We start from the raw sequence: 19,493 nt of genomic DNA on the forward strand, positions 1-19,493 counted from the left end.
TTAAATGTCCTTTCCTGTTCATTCTCACTTACCCACTTAGCCTTAGAGCTTTTACTATCTGCTGCCCTTCTGCAGCTACAGTGGTGCTCTTGTTGACAGGAAGAAGTGACAAGATGTGTAGGCATGGAAGCCAATGAGGTTCTGAAGGCAAACAAAAGATCAGCATTTGAACTGACAGCAGCAAGAGCTTTGAAATAATCTGGTTAACTGAAGAGTTTCAAGGGAGGAAAATCTATGTGTGTAGGGAATATGCTAAAATGGTTGTGATGCCAACAGTCCAGAGACGTAAATGAAATTTATGAGTCATTGAATATCTCAGGTGAATTCTGGCGATTTGCTGAAAAACACAGCTGTTCTGTATTTGGGTGCTTTAGGCACAGTACTCCCACTCAGCACTAGCTGTCTGCATTGTCTCTCTAGTATCTCTCTGATTGCCCTTAAGGTTAACAAATTCATGACTAGTGATATGGTTGCAAATACAACTGCAATCCTCAGGGTGTGAATGAGGTCAGGATTCCAGATATGCATTAGTAAAAGAGTTAGTGATAAATCTAAATGAAGAAAGGCAGACAAGGAAGCATTTTTATGTGTATTTTATTAATGAAATGTTGAGATAAGAGAGTAAGTCTAGGTCTGTACTATGTTGTAAACACAGAGCTCTTGCAAGCTTGCATTCTAACTTTGTTTTGAAACTCTCAGGATGAGTCTGTGACCGTGAGTGGACAATGAGCAAACTTGTCAACACAGGAAGACAAAAAGCTTAGCCCTGCTTTATCCTTCAGGGCAAGCTGAAAGGTACGCATTTCCCCTGTATGTGTGAGTCTCGTATGTCAGAATTATTTCCATTGTCATCATATGCTATAGTTTCTGAAGAGGTTAGAAATTATCCCAAATGGGCTGTCATTCTAGAATAAGATATTGTGTCTAGTCTCAGTCAAGAACTAGAAACATAAAGTCCATTAAACAGCTAGATTGTTCAGATATTTGTCATATATGTTTTTAATGTATAGACCAAGATATAATTTTAGGGTTCATTGAAAGATTCATTCCTCAATTGGCAATGCTTAATGGCTACTAGATATAGGGGTGCATACATTTCCATCTCATTGGAAAAAATGATATATTAATTAAATGCAAAAGAGATGGCACCTAGTACAACAAAAAGCCATTTACTCACCTAGAGAATGGAAGCACCGTCTGCTCTATTTAAGATAATGGGCAGAGAGTGTCCTATTCAGAAAAAGAAAAACGGCATTTGGTGGGGAAAAAGTGAGACAGTTCTGTTCTTCCTTTATAATTTGAGGTATAGATTAGGTAAGCTAGTATATTCTCCCCAGCTGTGGGTACTGAGAACAGTATTAATTTAAACTAACTTTATAGAATAGATTCATTTAACTAAACATAGATTTCTGTGTTCAGGGGGGTGCCCTAATGTATTCAAGTTATTCAAGTAATGTTCACATGTGGCTTCTAGACTAGGCACAGAGCACAGAAGGTCATTACGCTTCCAGGCCAACAGCTGGAAATAAGGAATCCACAAGGCATTTTTCCAGAATGGAATCCCTTCTTTAATACGTCCCCCATGCAAATACTCTACCCCTGAATTTACCCAAAGATCCCAACATGCCAATGGATATAAGTAGGCCCAACTAAACACTGAATTATCACACTAAGACAGGAGGAATTGCACTTTAGAGATGCATCTTTCTCCTGACTCACCTAAAAGGGAGCTTCAGGTGATAATTTTACATATAGGGATGGTGTTCAGCTCACAAGTTTAGGGTTTTATATGTGGATGTGCAGTTCGGCACTGGAACACCAAAACATAGGTGTCTACGAGTAGGTGAATACAAGCCTGCAGGGGGACAATCCTCCTGTTACAGTCAATAGAAGTCTAGTTATTACACTCACTGGAGCTCGGTGGCAAGCTCAGCTCACTCTGAAGTAGGTATGGTTCAGATGCTGCAGTATGAGCTGGTACATTCCACCTCACCTGCATTTTCAGATCTTGTGTTGTTTCTGTCAGCTGTATAAGGATGTCTCAGACTCCATGGGACATCTCTAATAGTACCTGGTGCCATTTTTTACGCAACTGACCTGTGTCCCCAGTGGCTGGTGGGTTGAAATCAGTTTAGTTCTCCACAAACCACAATGGGAGGTGAGACCCCAAATGCACCTGTAGGCATGTTCATTTAGGTGTCCTACCCTTGAAGTCAATCCTTGCTTTGTGGTTGCTCAGCTGAATCCTGTCATGCAAGCTTGTCCCAGGAACATTGCCCTCAAGCCTTGGCTTCACAGAAAGCAGTCTGGAAGTCTTGCAATGCTTCAATAGAGCTGAAAACCTTTAAGATTCTCTCAACTCCAGCTTTAGGGCTACACGCTTTAGAGCCAGCAGAGTTGTGTGAAGACACATATAACACCTCACTGCTGGATATGCTGACCTAGACCTGAGGCAGTGGTGTGTTCATTTAAATAGGATTTTGCTCTTCAAGAAGGTGAGCAGGCAGAGTTGAAAAAAGATGGAAAAATGCTTATAAAGATTATAGTGGCATTAAGGCAGAAAACTGGTCAAGAATACATTTCTGTGATTCCTTCTAAGAGTGAAGGTGCTGACACACGTGGAGATTTATTTCATTAAAGGTACTTCCCCAGTGGCAGAGATCTGGTTGTTCCATAACAAGCCAGTGTGCCCTAGGACTGAACCACCGGAAACCAGAGCTGTCGGAAGAAAACACCTGCTATTCATCAAAGAACCACTGAATCCATGAAGTTTTGGGATGACATTCTTTATACTATTTGGCATTTTTATGTTCTGTCTCAGTGGAAAAAAAAAAAAAATCCCATTAGCTTTAGTTTTCAGTGAGAAGAAAGGGAAATTTTCTTAATAAAAGAATGACTTTGTCTTAGAAGAAATGTATTAGGAAAGCTACTTTGCTACTGCTGTTTCATCTGTATCTGTTGAATCTTCTGTACTGTACATCCTCACTCTAAATTTTCTTAGAAATAGATACATAAGTAATGCAGGAAAAAGCAGCAACATGACTGAAAGCTGGAACACAGGCAAGACAATTGTTTTCATTGTATCTTTGCTAAAGTACATTAATCTTGCAAAAGCAAAATGTTATTAACGGTAATTTGAAAGAAAGAAGTAGGTTACTTTCAAACTGATTTATTTCTCTGGGCAGCATCACTGTATGCTAGTGCATTTACAGCTACGGTTCAAGGACAATAATGTATGCAATTGCTGGCAACCCAGGTAGCCAGCCATACTTTCAGACTTGATAGGCAAATGTCCATTTAACATGACTTTTATTTTAAAAATAGTTTCTTTGTATTTTCAACATCTGTTGACAGAGCCCTAAATATGGGAATTATGCTAAATTTTTGTTCTGACTGCTACGCTTTTGTGATATGATCTATTGCGGAAATATCAAGTGGAAATTGGATCAGGAAAGCAGACTTGCAATTGTGAGCTATCAAAACGATGTAGTGATGTTATACAGTATAGTTTCAGAAAATATAGTGGCAAAAAAAGATTGCTGTGGTTGTTTTTAAGTTGTGACAGAGTAAAAGTGGGAACTTGCAAGGCTTCTTTTTCCAATATTGCAATTTGAAATTTTATGTTGACCAGGGTAATACATACTTATTTGATAAACAAATCTAAATGTTTATTTGTTTGTTTATTTTTAGAAGAACCATGTATAAGAAAGGTTATTTAAACAAGAATATCAATATCTGGAGTTATTTTTCTTCTAAGGCAAAGATCTTGAAAGGGACAGTGCATATTTTGCCAATGTTCTGCATGGTATTGGAGACATTTAATTCAGTCACTACGTTTGCTTCACTGAATAGCCATGTAAATGATTATCATCTAGTCTATCAGTTTAATAACATTTGTTATGAAACTGTGGGTTTCAGCTCCAATCCTGCTACAAGGAGACCAGGTGACAGCAAATTAGTGGAGCTCCATGCTGGCACATCTCATAGCAGGACTGCTACCTGTAAATAGGGGATCAGATGTCACTGGAAGCAGAAATTGGCCAGGAATATGTCATTATGAATGTGGGGCTGACTAGATTAAAGCAACTAGTTGCTTATCTGGACATCTATCTACATTATTTTCCAATGGGCCAAGCATATAGATACAATGAGGGCTCACAAAGAGTTATTTCAGTCTCTTCTGACAGCTTTCCTTTGTGCTTAAAAGAAAAACATGATGCTCTACGTGCATGAAAATTCAGTTTAATTTAGCTAAAGCTATGACAAAAATCATGAAATAAATACAAAGGTCACCATAGAGTCACTCTTAAGATAAAAATCCTACTAAATTTTAGTCAGGACCTGCAGTGCTAATAAAGCAGGATGTCATTTCACAGTAGAATAAGTAAAATTGAACAGTTTTTAATCCAATTTACATTTGAGAGAACATGTGTTAGGTCTGCTCTTAAAACTTGGCCCATTCCCACTCAAAATGCTCACCAGTCTGTTATACATTGTCTCAACACCACATTCCCTGTTTTTCTTTGTGTAACTACTGGGTCTGGGTAAAGTCTAGTCAGAATTTTACGGTTCTGAATCTATCCAAGTCTCCCTTTGTGAAGCAGGGGCTCCAGGGAAGATTTCCCAGTTCAGCATTTGGACTTTTAAAATGAACCCTCCGATCCCATGCTCTCTCTAGAATTTGGTTATCTCCTATTTAAGAGATTCTGCACTAATCTCTCCTTGGACAATGTAGCAGAAAAGCTGAAAATACAGCAAAGGGATGAAATTTTAATTACTGTCATCTGGTTCAGCACGAATATTTTTCCCGGACAATATCATAAACTTGCATTAGATTAGATGAGATTAGATAAATTGAGCTCATGACATAAAATGAAGTTGCTGAATTAAAAAATGGAGATAATTGTATAACTCAAAGGAATTTGTAATTTGACAGAGATGTATTTCACTGCTGCATTGCTTCCTGTATTTCATTCATTTTGGACAGGGATTTTGTAGCATATGCTGCAGGTATTGTTTCAAAGTTTCTGGATGCTGGACACAAAACTATCAGGATTATTGATAATAGGAGCAGGCATTTAATTATCCTACCACATATATTCAGGGACATGATCTTGAAAGAAAGAAAGGACGACATATAGGCTCTCTCTGAAGAGTCTCTTCCATAGCAGCTTCATTAAATGCAAATGGGACTTCAGGGAGGATGCTAATCAGTGTAAGGAAAGTTATGACAATATGCTCTGAAAGCAATTGTGCAAAGGTATGTTGCAGCAGTTAAAGAAGAATGAGAGCTTAGCCCTTATAAAATCTTAAGTATTCTTAGTTTTCTGTCCCTTGTTTTTCCTTGACCATATTTTAACCTGTATTTTTTTTTTTTTTTGCTAATAGTTACAGAAGCCTTTTTTTTTTTTTTTTTAAAGTCATAAAGCAAATACTTCAAATTATATAATTCCCCAGTTTAGCAGCATGATTTCTGCAGATATGCATATTTCCTCGTCTATTTGCAATGCTAACTGAATGGGGAAAAGAGGCAGTAACCTGGTTTATCCTGGAAACAGCAGGTAGCTTGATCTATTTTTACTGCAGATCATTTCCCAGGACACTGTGATTCTTATATTTTTAATCAAATGTGTGAATCGAAAACTGTGGTGTGACCTTTGGAAAAGACACTGCAGGACATCAGCTGAAGCTGTGAATAGTTTAAGCACAAACAGGAAGTTGACTTGGTTGTTCTATAACAAAAGGCTGAGGTAATTTATGGAGTAGGAGTTGCAGTTTCAAAACATTTTTAATTGCTACATTTGATCTGCTATGCAGCATTGTGTGACAACAGCAAAGAATGAAATGTCAGTGCCCATGTTCCAGCATAAATTTATACAGTGTGAAAGCAAAGAACCCTGTTGATTCCAGCTTTTCTTTTTCTAAGTGTTTCTATTACTTTCAGGTTAAAGAGGGAGTGCAGAGGCCCTTAGTCTCGCTAAACATTTAAGTAGATACATAACTTTGTTCTTATTAAGTCTGCCTATGATGGACAGAAATTTTGATATACAGAGGAAGTGAAATGCAAAGGGATCTCACAACTTACGTAGATAATAGAGAACTCTTTCTCTGAGATAACTCTTTCATAAATGGGTCACTATCAGGACCGAAATGTATTAATACCCACTCTCTTTGCTTTTAGTTCATTATGTTGGTAACTTAGGCCCTGTACTGGGTCTGGTTGGGATCTAAATTTCTGTGCCCATACAGTTCTAGTGTTCCACTAGACCAGCACTGGTGTCACACCAGTGTTTTGCCTATTGCTGAGCAGTGCTGGCACAGCACCAGGACTCCCTCTAAATCCCCAAAGCTAGTCAGCTGGGGGTGGGCAAGAAGGGATGTCACCAGGGCAGCAGCTCTAAACCAACCAAAGGGATATTCCATGCCATATGGTGTCACACTCAGCAATAAAAGGTGGGAAAGAGTAAGGAGAGGGAGGGCTCTTGTTATGATGTTTATCCTTCTAAACAACTGCTAGGCATATTGAGGTCCTGCTTCCTGGGATGTGGCCAAACATCATTCATTGATGGAAAGTAGAGAATTTTTTTTTTTTCCATTTTTATTTTAACCCTCCTCCTTTTCCCTTTAATAAATTACCCTTATTTCAACCTGTTTTTTTTTTTTTTTTTTTTTTTTTTTTTTTTTCTAGCATATTTATTTTTTCCCCTCTCTTTTGAGGAGGGGGTGTGAGAGAGTGGTTGTGGTGGAATTTGCCTGCCCAGCAGGGTAAAAACACTACAGGCCCACAAAAAAAATCCAGGTTTCACTTACAAGAGGGAAGTTTAAGAGCTACTTAGGAATTAAGTCCTTTTATTTTTATATTTTTTAATCTTGAAAATAATAATAATAAAAAATCCCATTGTCATATTTTATAGTGGATTATTTCCCAAAATTCAGTACTACAGTTATGGGCTCAAAGTGCCATCAAAATTTTATGGAAGATGTATTTTCACAACATGCCTTTCAAAATCTCTTGCCTATTTACTTCCTCAGAGGACAATATAACACGTGAGGAGCTGCGTGCTGCTTCTTGGTTATGTCTGTGCTATACATTGTGGGCGTCCAGGTCTTCTTGTAGACCATGAGAATGAAATGTAAATCTGTGAGCAAGCTCCTGTGTGCTTTCCAGAGACAACCATTTTGATCATTAGCAGGATCAGAAATGTGTGATCCAGTTGGCTATTTTCATGCAGCCAGTCGAAGGATTTACTACTAAAAAAGAATAATTGAATATGCCCTGAAATACCATTTTCGTAAACAAGATGGATATTTTGAAGATATCAATCATTAGTTATAGAATAACAAAATTCTTCTATGTAGCTATACAAATGTTTTCTGTTTCTTTGTCAGGCAGGAGTACCATTTAAATAGCATCACCAGAAGATGCTTGGAGGCATCAAATATGTGGGTGTTTCTACACTTATGCATATTTGTCATCCTCAGATTCCCCAGAAGAATTAAGCACTTTCCTGAATCAAAATTAAGTCTTTCCTTACTGATCCTGTTGTGTATATATATAGCTTTTCAAGTTAGTTTTTGCTTCATTATAAATGTTAGATGCAGTATTATCAGTGAGAAGTGAAGATAGCCTAGGCAAGAAGGTTTGCCAATGGAAACCTTTGCAATACAGCACTGTAGGTTGAACTACACATTTTTATCACTGTGTAGAAATTGCTTAGCTTTCAACAGTTAAAATTTACTCAGAATGCATTATTCAAAATTAAAGAGCCTTTTCATGAATATTCAGCTAACATTTAAATGAAAGAATTAAAGTTCATTATTTGATTTTTTTTTTTTGCATTATATTTTAAAATCCATTATTAATGTACAGTTTTAGCTGTCAATATTTTGCAAGTAATAAAACTGGAAAACCCTGTCTTTTCATTATGGCATACATATGCTGCTCTACTGGCTCTTCAATTAAAACATCTATTTTCAGGAACACCTTTTAAAAACTTTAGTAAATGACTTAATAATAACTTGAAGTTATTTGCTTTCAGTAGTGTCATCGTGAAATATGTTTTAGGGCATCTTTCATATGAAAATTTTGTAACAAAAACTTATGTGATAAGTTTGTGTCAACAACTTAAAATATTTTTCAAGCTTAGAGTGTGGACAGTTTTTTAACCTGTTTCTTCTACACTTATTTTAAGGATAGAACAGGAAACCACATTGGATGCTTTCACTTTCTGCAAGGACAGAAAGGCAGTGAAGAAAACTGACAGTTGGAAAAATGAGATGAACTACTTAGTAATTTTCAGCTCTTAAATAATTGCCATGATGCTGAGAAAAGCTTCTTCTTCAGATGAGTAAGTACAAAACAATGCACCTGCATTTTTCCCTGGGAAAAAAAAAAATAAATCACAGTAATAATTGTGTGTGTTGCCAGTAGTGAGGATTCTCATTCTCAAAATCCTGACTGCAGCGAGAATTTTAATAAAACAAGGAAATAAAGAAAGAAATGCAAAAAATAAAAAAGTAAAACAAAACCTTTGACTGCCTCCTCTTAAAGTGATCACTGCTCAGACAGGCTTATTGCTTTCTGTGCTGTGTTGCTGTTGAAGGAGAATTGTGATGACTTGTGGCTTTAGATTGTTTCTTGAAAATTGTGTAGAAATATAGGAATGAGAGGTTGTAGAGCAACCAATCACAAGTCCAGAGCTAGTCCTGTAAGAGCCATTGGCAAAATGTACGGCAAGTGCAGTGGAACATAGTCAGTCCCCATCATAGAGGGTGTGTTTTGTTTTTTTTCAGCTTTAAGGCTTCAAAGTCAGGAGGCAGAGGATGTAATTAAGGATATAACTTGGGAAAGAATACTAATCTTCCATCAAAAAATTCCAAAATAAGTTTGAAATGTCTTCTTTGTGGATGTCCCTACAGTAGTGGTCAGATTGTTAAAATGTATATCCAATTATTTCAGAACCTTGCTTCTTCTTCCATGTTTATCTTTCTTTTGTTCTCACCCTCATTCCTTCTTAGTGTTCTTCTTTCCTGAGTTCTTTGCCCTCTAGGTAAAGCATTATGTGGTACTGGACAAACAGAATTGCTCAAACAGAATGAAATGTCTCTTCAGAAAAGCTATCCTTACAACATTAAATTTAGATTAGGATTTTTATTGGAAAATAAGGCAAGGTCTGCCCAAGCGCAAAGGCCGTTTTTGTTGGCCACAGAATTACTTTAGACTCTATTCTGATAGTACTACCTGGAATCAAGTTTCTTAAGTCATATAAAAATAGCAAGGACCACAAATAGGAAAGGATAAACATATTAGGGTCGGCTGTTCATTTTCTCATTGAAAAGAATTTCTAGTTTATTTCATTCTCAGAGAACTCATTTTCCAAAGTCAAAAATGTTCAGTTTAGCTCCTTTTGAACACTGGATTTCAGAATCCACTTCTGAGGAGAGGGTCACCAAACTGACAACAGTGGACTCAAGCAATCCAGAGCTTCCCTTCAGCCTTCTGCAGAGTCAGGAGCCTTTAAGTCTCAGATGTATTTACTCAAGCAGATGTTCCTGAGTTACTTTCCTGATTCTGCAGTAGCAATCTCTGGAGTCCGAAGTGCCTCTATTTGAAGTGTGGGTTTCCTGTAGTTGGAGTGTTTCCTGACTCTGAAATATTAAACTCTAACTTGCCAAAAGCTCTTACAACTATGAAGGACAAGTTAACATTTCTGAAACAAGAGAGAGACTGGGAATACCTGAAAAGTGTAAGTTCAAAGTTGATTTTAGTGAACAAAACCAATGAAGACTGGTTAAAATAATAATAATAATAATTAAAAAAAAAAAAAAGAAAACATACAGGAAACTACATAGTATTCATTTTTTTTCATTATTATGTGGGATACATTTTTTAAAAAATGTCTCACTGGATAGAAATTCTATATTTCAAGCATTTCAAGAACATAGAATTCACAAAGGAATTAGTCTCTTTATGAATAATAGTGTGTGACTAAGAAAAGACAGAACTACTTCTGTGTGTAGTCAGATCTACCGCATTAAGTCCTCAAGTACCTCCCATCACAGCTGGATACTACTGATTTGTTAGACTACAGAATTTGAAAAGATGACTTTAAGGTACCTTGTAACAATTGCCAGGGCTATCCAGTCCCTTAGTGAAATACTTTTTCAAAGAATATTCCATTTCTGACTCCTCTACTGTTTCTAAATATGTTGTTTATATTAAGAAATTTATAATCCTAACATTTAGCATTTGGCAGTGTAATATAATGTTCTTTAGGTTAATTATCCTTCCTACACACAGTGGCAAGTGCTATAAGATATAGTATATAGAACAGCTGGGACATTTTTGTGGGGGATTTTGAAAATCTAAATCTCCTATGAGTAATGTGAACAACACTTAGTGTGGGAAATGCTTTATGACAGTATAGAATGATGTGTTTAATTAGATGCTGTATGCATAAAGTATATACTCCCTCAGCCACATTACAGCCTGTTCCTCATTAGTGACTCTGCTCTGAAAAAGAAGAAATTCAGCTTTTGCAAACCAACTTCAAGCGGTCACCACCTTATGGAACAGATCCAGCTCCATTGAAATAATTGGACTGACTTCCATTGACTCTAACAGAACTTGGATCATGGCCCCCAGCCAGTAATTTCAGTTCAGCAAACTTGCACAGATTAAAGGGAGGTTCTTAAAGCATGTTAAAGTCCCAACAGCTGAACATTTGTTAAGAAAGCTTTTTGAATGACTCTAAATAAGTCAGGAGCCTGATTGTATGATCCTTTCCTGAACAAAATCCCCAAATTTAGTCAAGCAGGGTAGACAACTAAAGGACAAAAAGGTAAATATTGAAATATGCAGTGGAACAAGTCATATTGCTAATTTGATTTTGCTTTGCTCTTTTACATAACACATGGTTTCTAGATCTGGAAAGAAAATGTAGAAACTGAAAGCACCTACTGAAGGATGATTTTTTATCAGTTTAGAATTAGGATGACAGGATGAAGCCAACCAAAACCTCCATGCCTTAAGACAGAAATGAGAGAGGAATAGTCATAGTTTATATCTTCAGGGGGTTTCACACAGGTCTTTTTTTCCCTTTGCTGCCTGTCTCTTTCTTATGTGACTGTTTTTTATGATTGTATGACTCCTTTCTATCTACAGGTTCCATCTACAACTGATTCTTAGACTGACAACCAAGGTAAATTAGAAATTATTTTAAAAAGTTACTATGTGATTTAAATCTTATTTTATTTTAAAATCCTTAAAGATATAAAAGTGTGTTTGACCCATGGACTTTTACAGACTCCCTGCACTCTAAAATATATACTGGGGTAAATTCCAGCAATGTCCACTTTTATACCAGTCATTTGTAGCAACATGAAATTATTTTCAGTAGCTGGAAATATTCAAATATAAGTTACTACATCATCAGACCCACTCCTGGAAGTGCTTTCTTGGTTTCACTTCATTTCTTTTGTTATATTTTCAAGGAGGTCTACAGAAGAGAGAAAACAACTCCTAAATGTCCTAAGAAAAACAGGCTACTTTTATGTGACTAGAGTCTCATTTTGAATCATGATTGCTCTCTTTTGAACAAGGAAGGAACAACAAGAGAGGCAGAGATATTAAGTGTCTTACTTGTCAGAAATACCTAAATGAGATAGCACACTACAAAGTGATTAAATATAATACTATTGCTCTAAGTCTAAATCTATAAAAGCTAGGATAAAGATTCTATACCTGAAGCACTTGACTGGAAAACTTAAACAACTATTCACAGGTTGGCATAAAGGTGGAAATGTATTTTTTAAACATAATAGCTGAAATAGAATGTGCTTTTTGTTGTATTAGAGGCAAAGGAAGAAAACTATAGCCATCTGAATCTTCTGACAGGTTTGTTTTTGAATATAGTGGGATTGCACTTCCACATAAAATATTGACTAAGTAAAGGTCATAATGTCCCTGAGAAAGTTGAAGACCAGTTGATGGTTCTTTGGAGATCTGCTGAGAAGAATGAGATCTGCTTTAGCTTTCCAGCTGCCCTAGAAATCAGACATGTAGTTCCCAACAAGGTGTCTGAGCTGCCTAAGGCTATCTTTGAAGTCAGTAGACGAAGAGTGGCACACTGGACAAAGAAGGGTGCATAAATCCCACACATTAAGTTGTCTGGAACTCATCAGCTGAGATAAATACATTGCTGTCTTTCTCTCTTGATTTAGTGTAAAACTGATTCTTTTTGTTTATTATTATTTTAAATTTTATGCTGTGGATTTCATTAGCACTGTAGAGAATAGAGTTTAAAGCCCCAAGGATTTTGATGCTGTCCACAAAGTTTTTCTTTCACAGAAATACATTCTCCAGGTATGCAAATTAAATTTGGCCATATCCTCCCCACAGCTCTGCTGCAGGATGCTATAAATCAAGAGAGAGAGACCCTCTTGTGACTCCTGTTGCCCTCTCCCCACCTCTTGATCTCCCTGTCAGCATGTTAAGTCATGCCATAGACAAAGCTAAGACAGGTACCCAGCATAAGGTGAAGCAGACATCTACCCCACTCACTTGGTCATTCTCAAGGCCAATATAAAACATACTGCCAATGTTTTTCTTTACCTTGGCTTTCTGGAGCCAGATATAACTTCCATATCTTAGATTCTTACAGACAGGTCTCAAATGGATTATTGTGAAAACAGGAAAATAAGAGGTGGTAATAATAAAGATAGGGGCAATAAATCAAAAAAATGGTCTTGCTGTAACATATAGAAATACTTTGCTGGTGCTGTTCTCAAATAACACATAACACATAACATTCCTGTTCTCAAATAACACATAACAATCTGCCTCTGGACTGAGATGGCTCAGCTGCCATCCAAGGATGTTCTGCCCCTTCATTACTACTAGGACCAGCATGCTCAATGTGCTGAGGATGTGCTTGAATAAGCATATGAGTCAACCCATCTGCTTGTAGAGAGGTCCTGGCAGAGCTGGCACAGTTCTTATAGGTGTGGATCAAATACAATTATCAGATTTTTCTTGACAGCTTTTTGTAAGTGAAAGAAGTGTGAAATGCTTTGGCAATTTCTCCCCATTGCACTGCTAGTGTACTCCAGAGGATGCATGAGTACAGTGTGGTGTGGCTGGAATGGGAAGTTGATCTTAGATATAATTTAACAGACCTGCATGGACAAAACGTTGGAAATGATCTCTCACTCAAGCTGCAACACAGAAATCTATGATCTGCATCATTTAAGGCAGCAAAAGACCAACATGCCTTTTTATAAATCATTGCTTTCAAAAATAAATAAAACTCCCATGTAAATAATGAAATCAGTCAAAAAAAAAAAAAAAAATGAGGCCTTCTGATACCTTGGAAGATGATACTGATTTTCTAGTAAATAAGAATAACAAAGATAAGAAAGCAATGAAACAACAGCAGCATGTCAGAAATCAACTTTAACAGATGAATAAAAAGATGAAAATGTATGGTGTATGGCATAATATCCTTGGCTATAGTTTGACAGGACTGCTTGGAGGACAACGAAACAAACGAATATCATTTTTCATTTTGGCTGCCAGGACCACCATATTTCAGGAACTCAGAATTTGCAATGACACTTTTATATTTTGGTGATTCTTATCCTGAGAGATCAGAGGAGAAGAGATGGGCTGAGTAGACAAGAGAGACACAGAAAGAACACAACAACAGCTTGTTCTCCATCAGCCCTGACTGATCCTGAGTGTTGGTTACAAGAAGAGTCTTGTTCCCTTGGTGTAACTCTCAGCCTTGTTCTTCCTCATCTTTCTCCCTCCTCCCTCCAACATTCTCTGATTAAATAGAATCTGGCTTAGCTTGGCAAGTCTCTCCCTCTCTCTCTCTCTCCCTGTGACTAGAAAGGCAGCTAACAGTAATGTCTTAAACAGCTTGACATTGGTTCAAGCTTGCCAGGTCTTGGAGTGGCTGATAAGACTATGTACTGTGTATGTCTTTCTCCAGCAGCAAGGTTACAAATCAGAGTCAGCAGTGCAAACACAAGCTTTTTTTTTTTTTTTTTTTCTCCCCCTTTTGGCTATTGTCCCTGCTCCCTTTGTGTATGTGCCTGCCCTGTTTTATTTTCTGAGGGAACAGGCCCAGATTCCAAAAAAAAAAAAAAAAAAAGACAAGATAGAAGCTCCAGCTACTTTTTATTTTCTTTTTCTCTCCCAAAGGGGGAGTTAATATCATCTTAATACTGCATAAAAAGACACTATCAACTGGGGAATTTTCCTCATAAAAATGTTCTGCAGCTAAAAGAAAGGGGAATAAAGGATGCTGTTAAAATTAAAGCCTCCTTGGATACTTTACATAACAAATACTTTGTCTGCTTGTCTTCTCTATCTTTCGTAAAAGATTTAAAAGATTTTAATGGTTATCATTTGCTGTAAGACTTAGTGAACCACGTATCTTCACATCCAGCCCCAATCACTGTTTAGTTACTCTGAGCTCTACGAAGATAAAGTCTTTTGCCTATGAGCTCTCCAAAGTACAAGCAAATCAGAAAACACATCCAATCCTCCTCCCTATCTAAAGTGTTTTGTGGATTGCAGAGCATCAAGAACTGTTTCAAAGAGTATTTAGTGCATACATGTAATTTTTGCAGTCTTGACAGGTGTGTTTCTATCTTCCTAGAGGAAAATCACAAAGCCCCTTCAGCTCCTCAGCTGGGGAAGTTGTCATAGCTTGACACTGTGCTCTACAGAAATGATTATCTCCTCTTAACAAGGGCTGGTGTGACTGAGCAGCTCCCATTGTACAGTGGCATTTCATTGGCTAGAAAGGTTGTCATGCATCACTGGTGTCTATGGTGTTTCAATTCAAAGCTTCGCATTATCTCTAATGACATAATAGCAAAGGGCTCCTTGGGATGAAGGGAAGTGAAATGTGAGGCTGTATCACCATGGCTTGTGACAGCATGAGGTTTGCCTACTGTGCAAAAACACAGGTTATCAGTGCAAACCTAAAATAGAAAATGCAGATATTTAAGAAAATGTATAATTTATACACAGGAGCTGCTGGAGAAATAGAGGGAGGTTGGGGGAAGAAAGAAACAAAGAAAGAAAAAAATAGCTCTGCTTTTCTCTTGTCTAAGTGATGTAGAGTATAATGACATTTCTTTTCTTCATTTTTTTTTTTCTTCTTCTTTTTCCCAAAGGCCAATAGAAACCTACAGAACTGTGACTCATCTTTGAAGAAGTTTTCAGTGCTGAAACCCTACCAAGATGCTTTTCTCATAGAAGACACTACTTTGTCCCTTTCACAAGGACAAATAGAAATCAACAGTACATAAGTCAAAAACACAAATAGAAAAGCAGTAATTCAGTATTTTGACATACTTGTCTAAAAATGAATAAAAACTCTTTTACTGAGTTAAACCAGTCAGGTATAGGGAGTGATCAAAACTGAATACTGAAAATAAAATATGATTTACACACAAGCACACGTATATGTGTGGCATTGCACGACTGGCATCCCACATGTGATGATCTGCAGCTTAAGGGCTTCCACCGCCAGAATGATATTTTTTCACCAAAGTGTTTGACTCTCACAATGCCAGTTACTGGGTACGGATGATATGATCAGTTAGGATAAAAGGCAATGCTGGTGTCTCATATGGGGGAATCAGAAACCGAGTAAAGAGGAACTATAATAAAATCATAGTATGGATGTGGAAGGGAATGTATTTGTACAGCACTTTCTTATGGATCTGGTAGACAGGCAATACCATCCATAAATTCTTCATTGTAGGAAACAGAAAATTTCCAGCTGATGGCGTGGACGTTCACAGACTACTGAACTGTGTTTTTCTGTTATTCTATATCAGAGAGGAAGATGGAAGAACATGTGACTGAGAAATGTCTAGAAGAAGATGACAGGAAGAGTTCATTTTTTATATGCTGCTCCCTTGGCCTTTTTAAATTGGGAAGGGATCCCAGAGATACCCAGCCACGTAATCTACAGCAGATAAATTGCTCTGAGCCCCAAAACAAAGGTTAAAGCATAAGATGTGAAGATGAACTCATTTCTTTCCATACTCAAGGGGCTATTTCTGAGTCAAACTGCACTTCTGTAGGCAGGAGCTGTAAAGGACTCAAGACACATGAAACGTCGTCTCAACTGCTTACAGCAATAGTCAGGATTTTGGAAGCAGATTGCAAGTCTGCCCAGGATGCTAGTTGGTCTTGGATTGCCTCCATTCTCATCATCAGGGTTCTTGAGAGGGCAAAATAGCAAGGGGAATACGTTTGTTTACACTAAAAAATCTGTCTGATTTTAGCATATTTAAAAGAAGCAAAGAAAAGAAGTAGCCAGCATGTGGCTTCTCCTGTTGAATGGAACTGAATAATTTACATCCCACAAAGTCACAGAACGGAAAATGTGTTTTAAATGGGGTCTTTAGGTTTGCTTTTAAGGCAGGAGTGCCCTGTTGTTTTTCTTTGCATATATATATATATATATATATTTAAATCTGTGTATGTGTAATCATGACTGCGAGACATCAGCTTTCAAGGTGAGTAGTCTACTTAAGCTGCTTAGCAGGATGCATGGACTATCAGCTGTGGTATCTTTGCTTCTTCCAGTCCACAGTCACACCTGGTCACAGGATGCACTGCAAATGGCAGGGTGAGTTCTGCAATGACATCGGAAAGTAGCAGGACTCAGCTGACTGAGCTGACATGGGAGTAGGAACCTGCTCAGCCTCTGTACAGTGGAAGGACAAGGATTTAGTGAAACAAGTGAAGCCTAAAACAATGGAACAGAGGCTGTGGGACTTAATGGAAGATAAAGTTGTGCAGAGCAAATCTTTCATTTTGTAATTTAATGTCCTCCAGATTGCATAAATGGCCCTTGCAGGATGCAACTCTCCCCTGGCCATGAAGACATCCCTTTTTCATGAGTAGTTTACTAGTTTCAGCTACAACACATTAAAAAAGGAACCAACCAAATATATCACAATTCAGATTTTCTTGGGTCCTGCAGTCACTTGACAGGAAGTTTCTTTCTGCAATACTCAGTTGAGCAAAGTGGCAGTTCCATGTAAAGGCTGTCTTTCATGGACCTTCAACCCACGGGGTCTCAGGGACCATTCATAAAGTTCACCTTGTTCATTTCAGAGTCACTCTGAAACAAAGAAACTTTTTCAGAAATTACAAAGGAAGTGATCCTCATTGGGCTCTGATGTCTGGGGCCATTCAGAAATATTAAAGCTCCTTAGAGGCCTTATGGTAATGGTTTCTTCCTGAAAGACATATAAAATATGAACTAAACATGTTTTGGCTCTTTACAGCACAAGGCCTGCCCACTGAGCTAAACACAGGTTGTCCATTCAAACCCAAAATAGAAAATGCTGATATTTTGGAAAATCTATAATTTATACACAAAAGCTGGGTTAAAAAATTGTGATGTTTCCAGTATCTAAGTAGAATCTAATTATCCTAAAAAAATAAAAAAATAAATTGGCAGCATCCAGCTACCCAGCTGTAAGTAGCCTGTGACTCATTTCAGTCACACAGAGGATGTTTGTCTGGTATGTTTTCCATTTGGAACGCAATATATATTGTGATAGTCCAGGATTATTGCAGGTCAAAGCATGGTGCTAGAATATACAAACTTGATTTGTTTTTCCAAGTATTTCTCATAAGCATCTTTCACTTCTAGAACAGAAGCCACAAACAAGCCAACAAGAGAAAATAATCCTTCTGTCATTAATAATTTCATTGTATATTTAGTGCTGGCAATAAGAAAAATATTGGTAGGCATGAAGGTGGAATTAAGTTTATTATTTAGTCACATGTAGTATCTGAGATATGATAATTCAAACTTCCAAACTTCATGTAAACCTGACCATGAAGAACCCTCTCTATCATGGGCCTTTCTAGCATTTTGGCTGTGTTCCTGTACCAGCTGAGTACTATTTATTAAAGTGTTGATGTGATGCATGCCTTATTTGCTACAAAGTAAAAAGAAACAAACTGTTTGTTTTATTTAGATTGCTACACAAGTATAGCATAACAAAGACTTCCAGTCAGTGCTTAAAGATTTAGAGTACTGAATGAATATTTAAAATAACTGTATTATTAATTATACCTTGAGCCAGTTCCTATTTTTATTTTTAAATCCAGTAGATAAATAGCCTACTTGAACAATATATTTTAAAAGGGCATCTGAGGCAAAAATGGGAATGTAAAAGATGTAAAATATTCATATTTTATAATTTTACATATAAAAATATGAATACCATATAAGGTATTCATATTTTATTTTAATAATTGTCTTTTTTGTAATTATTAATTCCATTGTTCTTCTTTTCATTTTTCCTCCCATTTAGAAGCTGAAAAACCAAAGGGAAAAAGAAAAACAAAAATAAAATAATAAAAAAAAATTGTTTACCACTTCCATTGAAGAGAGGAAAAATGAAATGGAAAGTGTTTGCAACCTCAAAAGACGGTCATCTCTCAACAAAAAGAATGCAGCTAACAAATCACTAACTCAAGAAATACATCCATTTATATCAGTATTGTTACTGGATTTTATTCATAGATTGCCATGCTCCACTGGCTAAAATTGCCGTCCATTTCTACAGTTTCAGGAAGTCAGGGAGAAAGGAGGGTAAAAGGGGGAGGAAAGCATTTAAAGAAACACCTTGGAACAGAAAAAGTACATCATAAAAATACTTATTTTGATAGATAATTCAAAAAGAAAACTGGGTAAAGTGGAATATTTTGCCCAGCCAACTTTCAAAACTTTCAATGTTATGATTTCATCAAAAGTTGAAAAATAATAAGCTACTCTATTAGCAGTAGAGATATGTATTCATGCTTAGCTACATATTTAAACATTCTCTTCACAATTCATCCATGGTTAAGGACAATGTATTTTAGAAATATCCATCTACACTAAAAAATTACTTTGCTTGCTTTCAAAATGACCCAGTGGAGAATGGGAGAGTGAGCATAATTCCTAGCATACTTCTTTCTGATTCCATTTCTAGTCTCTTCTTTATGACACTCTTCAGCACAGTATGTGTTCACCTAAAGAAATAGCTATTAGCTAAAATAAATATTTCAGAATTGCATTATCGTAATGCATGCATAAAGCTACCAGAGGAATTGAGTTCTAGAGCAGCTTCTAAAGTGGGAAGAAAAGCCCCCCATCTAACTTAAAAAAAAAAAAAAAAAAAAAAAAAAAAAAAAGCTTGATATAGTATTGCTGATTTGTCATAGCTGCACAAGACAGAAAGTTAGTACAATAAACAGTAAGATTTTCTTTAGGTTTGTGCTATATTCAAATGTTACTATTCCCTTTAAAGCTTTTTGACATGAAAATCAAAATTCAAATATTTATTTATTGCCTCAAAATTAACTTCTGAAATTTCAAAATACTTTGACTGATTAAGCAACTAATGTGCACTGGTGATACATACTCCCATATTTGTGAACACCTCACTTCTCCCATGTG

The 19,493-nt window shown here is 36.8% G+C and overlaps 1 long non-coding RNA gene across 2 annotated transcripts; it reads left to right on the forward strand.

The window, feature by feature from the left end:
* The first annotated feature begins 388 nt into the window (after nucleotides 1-388).
* On the forward strand, nucleotides 389-18,955 carry LOC137854825 (uncharacterized). 2 transcript variants are annotated; one of them, XR_011095414.1, is made up of 5 exons: nucleotides 389-621; nucleotides 700-795; nucleotides 8,193-8,348; nucleotides 11,165-11,201; nucleotides 15,190-18,955. It is a non-coding gene; the product is annotated as an uncharacterized lncRNA (long non-coding RNA). The 2 variants fall into 2 exon arrangements; XR_011095413.1 differs by lacking the exon at nucleotides 389-621 and having other exon boundaries at nucleotides 628-795.
* The last annotated feature ends 538 nt before the right edge of the window (nucleotides 18,956-19,493 follow it).

Source organism: Anas acuta, chromosome 3, assembly GCF_963932015.1.
Source record: "Anas acuta chromosome 3, bAnaAcu1.1, whole genome shotgun sequence".
NCBI classification, from domain to species: Eukaryota; Metazoa; Chordata; class Aves; order Anseriformes; family Anatidae; genus Anas; species Anas acuta.